Raw genomic sequence first — 12191 nt, forward strand, 5'->3', positions numbered from 1 at the left:
ATTAGAGTCGCTGAAGGCGGAGGTTGGGAGGGCGGTGAGATTAAAGAAGATTAAGCTGAGGGAACTGCAGTCTTTGTTAGGCAAATTGAACTTTGCCTGTCGTATTATCCCAATGGGCCGGATTTTCAGTAGACGTTTGGCAGGGGCGACTGCCGAAATCACTTCTCCTCATCATTTTATCAGGTTAGGGAGGGAGTTGCGCGATGACTTGAAGGTGTGGGCGGAGTTTTTGAAGTCATTCAATGGCAGGGCCCTGTGGATGTCAGACGCGGTGGTGGCATTTGACATGGATCTGTTTACTGACGCGGCCGGGAGCGTTGGGTACGGGGCTTATTGTCGGGGTCACTGGAGTGCAGAAAAATGGCCGGAGTCATGGGTCCTTCGGGGCTGGGTTCGTAATCTGGCTTTGTTGGAATTGTTTCCCATACTGGTATTGGTGGTGATTTGGGGGCCATTATTTCAGAACAAGAAAATCTGTTTCCATTGCGATAATATGAGTGTGGTTGAGGCAGTTAATCATTTGTCGGCATCCTCTCCTCCTGTGGTTAAGTTATTACAACAGTTGGTGCTAGAATGTTTGGCCTTGAATGCTTGGGTGGTGGCACGGCATGTTCCAGGAGTGTCTAACTGTATAGCGGATTCTTTGTCTCGTTGGCAGTGGGATCGCTTCAGGGAGCTGGCGCCGGGAGCGGATCAGAGTGGGGTCGATTGCCCGAGGCACCTTTGGGAGCTGCTGGAAGAGTAGCGGATCAGCTCATCAGGGATTCCCTTGCCCCCGGCACGTGGTCGGCATACTGTCAGGAGTGGCAGCATTGGAATGATTGGTGTAGATCTGTTTGCCTGCCGGAAGGAGAGGATGAGATCAGGGTGTTGCTATACATTGGCCATTGTAAAGAGCTGGGGTGGTCTGTATCAAAAATTGGGCAGTGCATGGCGGGCTTGGCGTTTGGTTTTCGGGCTTGTGCAAAGCCAGATGTCACGAAGAGCTTCTTGGTATCACGGGCGCTGAAGGGATGGAGAAGGGGGTCATGCAGTGCGGGATAAGAGGAGGCCGGTTTCTTTCAAACTATTGCAGGAGTTGGGGGACAAGTTGGGGTTGGTCTGCCGGTCGGTTTATGAAATCAAGCTGTTCCAATTGGCCTTTTCTCTAGCGTTCTTTGGGGCATTGCGGGTGGGGGAATTGGTTAGTCCGAGTGTCGCGGTACCGGGGGGCCTGAGATATGAGGAGGTTGGTTTCTTTTCGGATAGGGTGGAATTTGTTTTTAATTGTTCAAAAACAGACCAATTGGGTAGGGGAAAACGGGTGGTTTTGTTTGAGGTACGGGGTTCTTCTATGTGCCCGGTGGAATGCCTTAGAGTTTTTAGAGAGTGTAGGTTTCCCGGGGGGCAGCTGAGGGACCCATTGTTGGTACACGCCGATGGTTCATTTTTGTCTCGTTTTCAGTTTGTTAGTGTGTTTAGGAAGGGTCTGCGGTTGCTGGGCTTGAGACAGGAGGAATACGCAGGGCACTCTTTTAGGATTGGGGCAGCGACAGAGGCGGCACGCTTGGGTTTTGGGGAGGACTTAATTAAGAAGATTGGGAGGTGGGATTCGGCTCGGTTCAAATCTTATGTGAGGTTGGAAAAGTTGTAATGTCTTTTGTGAGCTGCTGACCGGGAGTTTTTTCGTGTTTTTGTTTCTTCGTTGTTTAGGGCAGCCTTCGTGCCTCATTTGGATTATGGGACATTCGTATGTTTTTTGGGGCGCCATCCGGAATGAAACCGAACGGTTGGGGTTGGACGGTCGGGAATTTGAAGTCCGCTGGCTGGGAAAGCGTGGTATGGTGTGGAGTGGGGTGTTGCCGGAGTTTCATCGCTTTGTTCGGCTGGATAGGCCTCCTGATATTTTAGTTTTGCATATAGGGGGTAATGATTTGGGGGTTAGGCCTTTCCGTGAACTGATTCGCGACATTAAGTTTGATTTATTACGCCTTTGGGCGTTATTTCCAGATGTGATTACTGTCTGGTCTGATATAGTGCCCCGGCAATTTTGGAGGGATGCGCGTTCAGTGGAAAGGATCAATAAAGCTAGGATAAAGGTTAACAGAGCTGTTGGAAAATTTGTGGCTAGGAATGGTGGAGTTATGGTGCGTCATTTGGAGCTGGAATCTGGTACTGGCGCATTTTGGAGGGGAGATGGGGTCCACCTGAACGCGGTGGGCATGGATCTATGGTCTCTGGCGATACAAGACGGGGTAGAAGTTGCTGTGGCTTTGTGGCGGGTACGCAGGGGGTTAAGGGGTTAACCCCATGCGTTGTGGCGGAGGGGATCCTCGAGGTTGGTGGTCAAGGAGGCTTGGCTTTGTGGAGGGGAGGGCCCCATGGCGGGGGCTGGAGTCCTCGGGGTGAGGCTATATATACATATAGATAATGAGCACTGGGTCTTTGCAGATCGGTGCCCTCGAGCCAGTGTCATCGGCTGGGGGTAAAAGCGTGAGGGAGAGTGCTCGGATATGTATGCTGGTTTTAGGGTTTTGGGCCTCGAGGATCACCTTTGTCGGGTAATGTGGGGATTATTGTTGTAAAAAACTGTTATTGTTTAATAAAGATGGCTGCTGTGGCCAATTTCATCCAACATGAAGGAGTGGAGTGTTATTTGAAGGGAAGGGGATGGGGGAGAATGGTCACAGCGAGTTGACAATACCCTGTCATGTATGGGGCCGGACTGAGGCGGAGCCTAGGGGGAGGCCCTCTTGACAGGGGGTGGAAGGAGCTTAGGAATAATTGGGTAATAGGGGATGGGGGGTATCTGGGTGATGACAAGGTGGGGGCGGGGCTTAACAGGGTGGTGAGGTGGTATATATTGAGGGGGTCACGTAGCCCTGGGCAGACATTTTGTCTGGGATCAAAAGCTCCCACCCACCCTCCCTATAGTTTAAGGTTAGCAGGGCTGTATGTTAGATAAGGTTAGTCATTAGGGTAGGTTTTAATTTCTGTCACGGTGGCCAGGGCGGAGGGGATCCTCGAGGTTGGTGGTCAAGGAGGCTTGGCTTTGTGGAGGGGAGGGCCCCATGGCGGGGGCTGGACTCCTCGGGGTGAGGCTATATATATATAGATAATGAGCACTGGGTCTTTGCAGATCGGTGCCCTCGAGCCAGTGTCATCGGCTGGGGGTAAAAGTGTGAGGGAGAGTGCTCGGATATGTATGCTGGTTTTAGGGTTTTGGGCCTCGAGGATCACCTTTGTCGGGTAATGTGGGGATTATTGTTGTAAAAAACTGTTATTGTTTAATAAAGATGGCTGCTGTGGCCAATTTCATCCAACATGAAGGAGTGGAGTGTTATTTGAAGGGAAGGGGATGGGGGAGAATGGTCACAGCGAGTTGACAATACCCTGTCATGTATATATGGAATTACTGTAGTTCCTATCACCTATATATGGTATTACTGTAGTTCCTGTCATGTATATATGGAATTACTGTAGTTCCTATCACCTATATATGGTATTACTGTAGTTCTATCACCTATATATGGAATTACTGTAGTTCCTATCACCTATATATGGAATTACTGTAGTTCCTATCACCTATATATGGTATTACTGTAGTTCCTATCACCTATATATGGAATTACTGTAGTTCCTGTCACCTATATATGGAATTACTATCGTTCCTGTCACCTATATATGATATTACTGTAGTTCCTGTCACCTATATATGATATTACTGTAGTTCCTGTCACCTATATATGATATTACTGTCGTTCCTGTCACCTATATATGGCATTACTGTCGCTCCTGTCACCTATATATGGCATTACTGTCGCTCCTGTCACCTATATATGGCATTACTGTCGTTCCTGTCACCTATATATGGCATTACTGTCGTTCCTGTCACCTATATATGGCATTACTGTCGTTCCTGTCACCTATATATGGCATTACTGTCGTTCCTGTCACCTATATATGGCATTACTGTCGTTCCTGTCACCTATATATGGCATTACTGTCGTTCCTGTCACCTATATATGGCATTACTGTCGTTCCTGTCACCTATATATGGCATTACTGTCGTTCCTGTCACCTATATATGGCATTACTGTCGTTCCTGTCACCTATATATGGCATTACTGTAGTTCCTGTCACCTATATATGGCATTACTGTAGTTCCTGTCACCTATATATGGCATTACTGTAGTTCCTGTCACCTATATATGGCATTACTGTAGTTCCTGTCACCTATATATGGTATTACTGTAGTTCCTGTCACCTATATATGGCATTACTGTAGTTCCTGTCACCTATATATGGCATTACTGTAGTTCCTGTCACCTATATATGGCATTACTGTAGTTCCTGTCACCTATATATGGCATTACTGTAGTTCCTGTCACCTATATATGATATTACTGTAGTTCCTGTCACCTATATATGATATTACTGTAGTTCCTGTCACCTATATATGATATTACTGTAGTTCCTGTCACCTATATATGATATTACTGTAGTTCCTGTCACCTATATATGATATTACTGTAGTTCCTGTCACCTTTATATGGTATTACTGTAGTTCCTGTCATCTATATATGGTATTACTGTAGTTCCTGTCACCTTTATATGGTATTACTGTAGTTCCTGTCACCTATATATGATATTACTGTAGTTCCTGTCACCTATATATGGCAGTACTGTAGTTCCTGTCACCTATATATGGCAGTACTGTAGTTCCTGTCACCTATATATGATATTACTGTAGTTCCTGTCACCTATATATGATATTACTGTAGTTCCTGTCACCTATATATGATATTACTGTAGTTCCTGTCACCTATATATGATATTACTGTAGTTCCTGTCACCTATATATGATATTACTGTAGTTCCTGTCACCTATATATGGCATTACTGTAGTTCCTGTCACCTATATATGGCATTACTGTAGTTCCTGTCACCTATATATGGCATTACTGTAGTTCCTGTCACCTATATATGGCATTACTGTAGTTCCTGTCACCTATATATGGCATTACTGTAGTTCCTGTCACCTATATATGATATTACTGTAGTTCCTGTCACCTATATATGATATTACTGTAGTTCCTGTCACCTATATATGGAATTACTGTAGTTCCTGTCACCTATATATGGCATTACTGTAGTTCCTGTCACCTATATATGGCATTACTGTAGTTCCTGTCACCTATATATGATATTACTGTAGTTCCTGTCACCTATATATGGTATTACTGTAGTTCCTGTCATCTATATATGATATTACTGTAGTTCCTGTCACCTTTATATGGTATTACTGTAGTTCCTGTCACCTATATATGGCAGTACTGTAGTTCCTGTCACCTATATATGATATTACTGTAGTTCCTGTCACCTATATATGATATTACTGTAGTTCCTGTCACCTATATATGATATTACTGTAGTTCCTGTCACCTATATATGATATTACTGTAGTTCCTGTCACCTATATATGATATTACTGTAGTTCCTGTCACCTATATATGATATTACTGTAGTTCCTGTCACCTATATATGGCATTACTGTAGTTCCTGTCACCTATATATGATATTACTGTAGTTCCTGTCACCTATATATGATATTACTGAAGTTCCTGTCACCTATATATGATATTACTGTAGTTCCTGTCACCTATATATGATATTACTGTAGTTCCTGTCACCTATATATGATATTACTGTAGTTCCTGTCACCTATATATGGCATTACTGTAGTTCCTGTCACCTATATATGATATTACTGTAGTTCCTGTCACCTATATATGATATTACTGTAGTTCCTGTCACCTATATATGATATTACTGTAGTTCCTGTCACCTATATATGATATTACTGTAGTTCCTGTCACCTATATATGATATTACTGTAGTTCCTGTCACCTATATATGGTATTACTGTAGTTCATATCACCTATATATGGAATTACTGTAGTTTCTGTCACCTATATATTGTATTACTGTAGTTCCTATCACCTATATTTAGCCAGATCTGTCACTCATCCCCTGTGTGTAAAACGTTCCCACCGAGCATTATACACAAACCCGCCCCCCTAGGGAAAAGACCAGTGTTATACACACCAACACCCCCTTGACATCACCTCCCCCCGCCCAGCCAGGGCTATAGTACACTCCAACCATGGTGTAGGTGAGCGGCAACTCCCCCCCCCACCCCCCGGACCCCTCTGCCCTCCTTCCTACGATACGCTCACCCCCCATCCCGTGATTCACGGACCCCGCGCCCCCCCTTTTGCAATTCTTGCCCCCCGCGCCTCCCCTCCCATGATTCACAGACCCCCGCGACCCACCCTCCCGCGATTCACAGCCCCCTTCAACGATTCACGGACAACCACAACCCCCCCTCCCGTAATTCATGGACCCCAGTGACACCCCCTTCCCGTGATTCATGCCCCCTCCCCCCCCCCCCCCCGCGCCCCCCTCCCTTGATTCACGGCACCCCCCAGCCCCCCCTCCCGTGACTTGCGGACCCCCACCTCCCCTTCCCTCGATTCGCGGACCCCCGCGCCCCCCATCCCACAATTTTCAGACTCCCATGACCCCCTTCCTGCAATCCGACCCCCAGCGGACCCCCGCGACCCCGCTCCCGCATTTCACGTACCCCCGTGACAATTGGGAATCCTGTACCACCACAAGCAGGCGCCGCCTCTAGGTGGGAAATCCGGCCCTGGCTGCCGCGCTGCAGGTTCCCCCACTGCCAGAAGTGTCCCCACGGTCCTCTGCACCAGCGCCACAACTTTTATCAATGTCTTGCCCACATACCACTATTATACAGCCTCCTGCTCTCATGCACGCTCACTCACTCCCAGTGCGAGGAGACGCTCACCCACTGCCGGGAGCTGCATACTGTCCCCCACCCTGCTCCAGTTATAGGGATGCCCATCAAACATCAATGATTTCAAATCATCGATGGTTTATGGCCGATGTTGAATACTTTTGCCATCGATGTGGGAGAACCAGATGGTTTCCCTACATCAATGGCAAAGGAGAACCAATCAAGTTTTAAATTTTTTTAAGGTGCATTTTTTAAGCATAGCTCCGCCCCCCCCACACCCGGAAGACCCGCCACGAGTTCTGATTGACCCACGGCCTATTCAGTCAGATCTAATGGATGACCATCGATAGCTAGAACAATCGATGGTTATCTCTTATATATTTAGCCAGATCTGCCACTCATCCCCTGTGTGTATAACGTTCCCGCCCAGCGTTATATATAAACCCGTCCCCCCTAGGGAAAAGACCAGTGTTATACACACCACCACCCCCTTGACATCACCTCCCCCCGCCCAGCCAGGGCTACAGTATACTCCCACCATCCACCATGGTGTAGGTGAGTGGCAAACCCCCCCCACACACACACACACACCCCGGACCCCCGGCCTCTTCAGTCAGATATAATGGATGACCATCGATAGCTACAACAATCGATGGTTATCCAAGTAATATTTTACTATTATCGAAGGCAGGGTGCAAAATCGCCATCAATGCCAACCATCGATGGCATCTACACCAATGCCCATCCCTACTCTGCAACAGGCAAAAACCTTTAATACCCCTCATGCCCACACACCTCTATCACTGCCCTGCCTCCTGTTCTTCTGCCCCGTAACTTCCGCCAGTGGGGACCCGCTCACCCTGTGTTGCCCACATTCCCCTATCATGCTTTACTACCCAGCCTCCTGCTCTCATGCACCCTAACTCCCACCCAGTAGGAAGAGACACTGACTCAGGGGCACCGTCCTGTACTCCTGTGCTGCCACGCTGGACCCTCACCCACTGGCAGAAGCTGCACAGTGTCCCCCACCCTCCTCTTAAGGTCCCCCAGTCCCCCTTATGCCCACACACCCCTATCACTACCCAGCCTCCTGTTTTCCTGTGTCGTGACCTCCGCCACTGCTGACTCAAAAACATCCTACTATACTATTGTACACACACACACACACACCTAAACAACACGCACACACACACACACACACACACACACCCTCACACACAAATGTCACTGTACCACATGGTTGCCTACCCTCCTGGAATGTCCGGGAGGGTCCCGAAAGTCGGGTCAACCTCCCGGCCCCCGAGAAAGGTGGGCAACCCTCCAGGATTCTGGGGGACCCCCGCTCCCCCCCCCCCCCCCCCCCCCGATTGCGGCTTCCCCCACCCTGGCCGCAGCGTTTAAATTACCTTTTCTGACGATCTCCGGAGAGGGGGTGGGTCCAAAGTGTCATCATTGTGTCGTTTAGCCCCGCCCCCTCCGCGGAGATCATCAAATTGAGGCACTTTCCTTCATGGGGGAGGGGCTAAACGATGTCACGTTTAAGCCCCGCCCCCAAATGCCTACTGAAGGTCTCCTCTCTGGGCTTCTCCCGGAGAGGAGCTTTCTAAAGTCGGCAACCCTGCTGTACCATCCACACTATCAATGTACTTCTCACTCTGTAACCGCTTTTTAATTAAACAAAACAATACACACCCCCTTCCACATCATATGCTCTCTATGTAACACATTTCACCTATAACTCAAGTTGCAATACAGTTGCGGAGTCTACTTACCGGTCAGTAGCTCAGTACCAGTCCTGCCCCATTCTTAAAGGGGGTAACAGTGCCCCTCCACCAGCAGACGGTAGAAGCATACGGACTATATTGAATCTCCGTTTTTAAAAAAAAAAAAAATTTTATACTGTTAAAATAAAAACCTTTTTTCACTGGATAAGAAGTCAGCCTTGAATGATTAAAGATACCCAGATGCTCGTGTACATACATTACCAATCGTGAGTACTGGTACGCAGTTTTAATAAAGATACCTTGATGGACTTCCGCTTCCGGCTTAATGGAGTGAGGGAGCGTGCTCCGGAGCTTCGCTGACCCATCGCCGCCAACTTAGCTTTTAAAGGCTTCATAAGCCTCCACGCCGCACACCACAGACAGCGCGACCGTCCACACACAGCGGGGAGCGCAATGGAAAAACATAAGACGCCCGCCGCGTCCCAAGCAGCCCTCCCGCCCCGACAGGAGAAGAGGAGAGCCGAATCAAACATGGCGGCGGACGCCGCTCACAACGCAGCATCCCCTGCCAGCAAGAAAACTGCTGCAGAATTCCCTGACTCACCTAACAAGGTATGTCGCTCCCCAGACACACCAGCAACATATGGGGACATAGTGGATGCCATCAAAAGCACTATGGCTCCCCTGCTATCGCAGGCAGTATCAGACATAACTGCACAGTTGAAATCCCTTACCCAGAGGGTCTCTGTCACAGAAAATCACCTGGGCTCCCTTTCACATGACATGGAAAACATGAAGCAGTCTGTAAAATCACTGACTACATTCAACTACCATATATGGAACAAATTGGATGATATTGAAAACCGTTCCAGAAGGAACATCATAAGACTGGTTGGTCTTCCTGAATCAATTAAGGGGACAGCCCTCTCTCACTTTGTTAAAAACACCCTGCCTTCCATCTTGGGCATTGAACAAGAATGTAGAGATATGGTGATAGAGAGGGCCCACAGAGTCGGACCCACCCCCTCTCCTACCAAACCCAGACCAAGAGTCACGTTGTTCAGATGCATGAATTATCTGCACAAACAATTAATCTGGTCCGCATCCAGGCGCACAAGAAATTTGCAATGGGAAGGTCATACCCTATTGATCTTCCAGGACTATTCAGTGGAGCTGACTAGGGCCCGCAAAGCCTTTTCCCCTGTTTGTTCTCAATTAGCCACAGAGGGCCGTAAGTTTGGCTTATTATACCCCGCAAGACTGCGCATATATGATGGGACCTCCCATAAAGATTTTCTCTCCCCCAAGGATGCAGAGGCTTACATTTGTGATCTGGCAGCGGACCACGACCAAGACATTAGTTCCACCCTCCACCTCCACCCCAGACAAACCCTGAATCACACTGGTCCGACTTACTACACTCGGAGACTCGACCCCCTGCAGAAACAGGACAATCAAAATCCTATCTCTCAAACTCCGACCATATCGATGGTCTACTGGAATTGAAGACCCCATACCATCCGACTTGCCCTTCCATTTAAACCTTTTCCGCAGTATTACGGCACTCAGACATAAAAATATGTCACGTGACTGTTAACAACTGACTCCTCATCTAAAGTGCCTAGACGTCTGCAGCTGAACACCGAATATGGTGATCTCAAACAGTTGACTGTTTATTTGACTTTCTTGTTGCATTTTAGGATTGCCAGCTACGACAATACCACCACCTGCACCTCAGCGGATTCGAGACTGAAAGGGTTCGACACTCCTGCCACTTATCTTACAAACTTTCCTACCTAGAGAGGTCTCCTACTTCTCCCCACCAGTTTATATTATGTTATAAGTTAGATTAAGCAACAGTCATAGTGACATTACAATGTGGGACACTTCTCTAGGCTACAATGCTGCAGGTCCATATCCATGTTATACCTCACGTATTATATATAAAAAAAATATATATATATATATAGATGTTTAAAGGTTTAGGTCTCTCTCTCTTCTGTCTGCATAAACTTACCACCTCAAGGGGTAAAAAATAAATAAAAAATAAACGTGACCATCTGGGCCATAAAAGATAAACACTCCCCAGACACCCCCCTTACCTCCCCACCCACTTCCCCCCCTTCTTTCCTTACCTCCCGCTTCCACTCAACCTGAGACTTCCCTCCCCCTCATCTCCTCCCTCTACCACCCCTGGTATACAATACCACGACGCCCAGGTCTGCATAAGCACATAAAGGAATATCATAGGCGACCTTAAACTGGATCCAGTGATTCTGGACCAGTCACTTTTTACAAAAGTTGGCAGGTGGGACAGCGGCCAGGATTGAGCTGCGCCGACTCCATGCCATTATTGGGTATAGTTTTTTACTACAGTTAGTATATAAAGTTCAGTATTACAATCCGGAAGTCTATCACTAGTGTATTACAAAAAAAAAAAAAAAAAAATCTGTGTTAAATCCCACTGGTTAATAGTGATGATCGATTGTTTGTATAATTTGTTTCTCATTATTTCTTTTTGTATTATTGTGTCCCCCATGTCTTGTCTTTCCCCCCAGGCTCTCCCTCCCTCTCACTCCTCTTCCCCCCACAGCCGGACGTCACGGAGACCTCTCCTGGCTATCTTCATCCACTCACCCCCAAAGGCAGCTCCTATGCTTAAACTGAAAATCGGCTCATGGAACATCGGAGGCTTCAACTCCCCCGCGAAGAGATGTAAGATTCTTATTAATCTCAACAAACAGGACATACACCTAGCCTATCTCCAGGAAACACATTTAACACCCCCTGAGATACTAAAATTAAACATGCTTGGCTGGAGGGTAATTGGATCCAGTCCATACAATTCTAAGGCAAGAGGCGTAGTGATTCTGATCAAATCTAACATCCCACACGAAGTAACAAAGGTCATTCCCGACCCCAATGGCAGATTCCTAGTTGTGTCCCTCACAATCCATGCCAAGCCATATACTCTATGCAATGTATACGGTCCCAACGTTTACTCCAGATCCTTTCTACAAAATTTGATTGCCACTCTTACTCCTCTTGCTCAGACACCATTGATTCTAGCTGGTGACTTCAACCTAGTATCCTCTAACACTCTAGATAGATCCACTCAGCATAAGAAACCACCTAAACTTCCCAAGCTGGGAATACCCGCTCTAGCTGAATCGCTCCAGCTGGTGGACGTGTGGAGAGCATTGCATCCTACCGAAAAGGAGTACACATGCCTGTCGGCAGCGCATGGCTTCTTTTCAAGGATAGATTATATCATGATTTCACACTCCCTTTTTCCCCTTGTACACGACACCAACATTAATGCCATATCATTATCAGATCATGCTCTCATCACTATGTCACTGGGCCTCCCCCCCACTACACCACTCCATCGCTCATGGAAGTTTCCGGCTTACTTAGCTAAGTCACTTAAGTTCCAGAATAAGTTGGAAACCACATGGGAGAATTTCTGCATAGACAATGCCTCACACCTTGAAAGTGACCCAACCCTCTTCTGGATGACCGCTAAGACAGTCATCAGAGGCGAAATCTTATCATACATTGCTAGAAATAACAAAGACTGCACTAACAAATACCTAGGACTTCAAACCCAACTGACAGCTGCCTTCCAACAATATAAATTGACACCTGACCCTACCTCTAAACTGAAA

The sequence above is a fragment of the Crinia signifera genome, chromosome 5, assembly GCF_055691185.1.
Source record: "Crinia signifera chromosome 5, ASM5569118v1, whole genome shotgun sequence".
Lineage (NCBI taxonomy): Eukaryota > Metazoa > Chordata > Amphibia > Anura > Myobatrachidae > Crinia > Crinia signifera.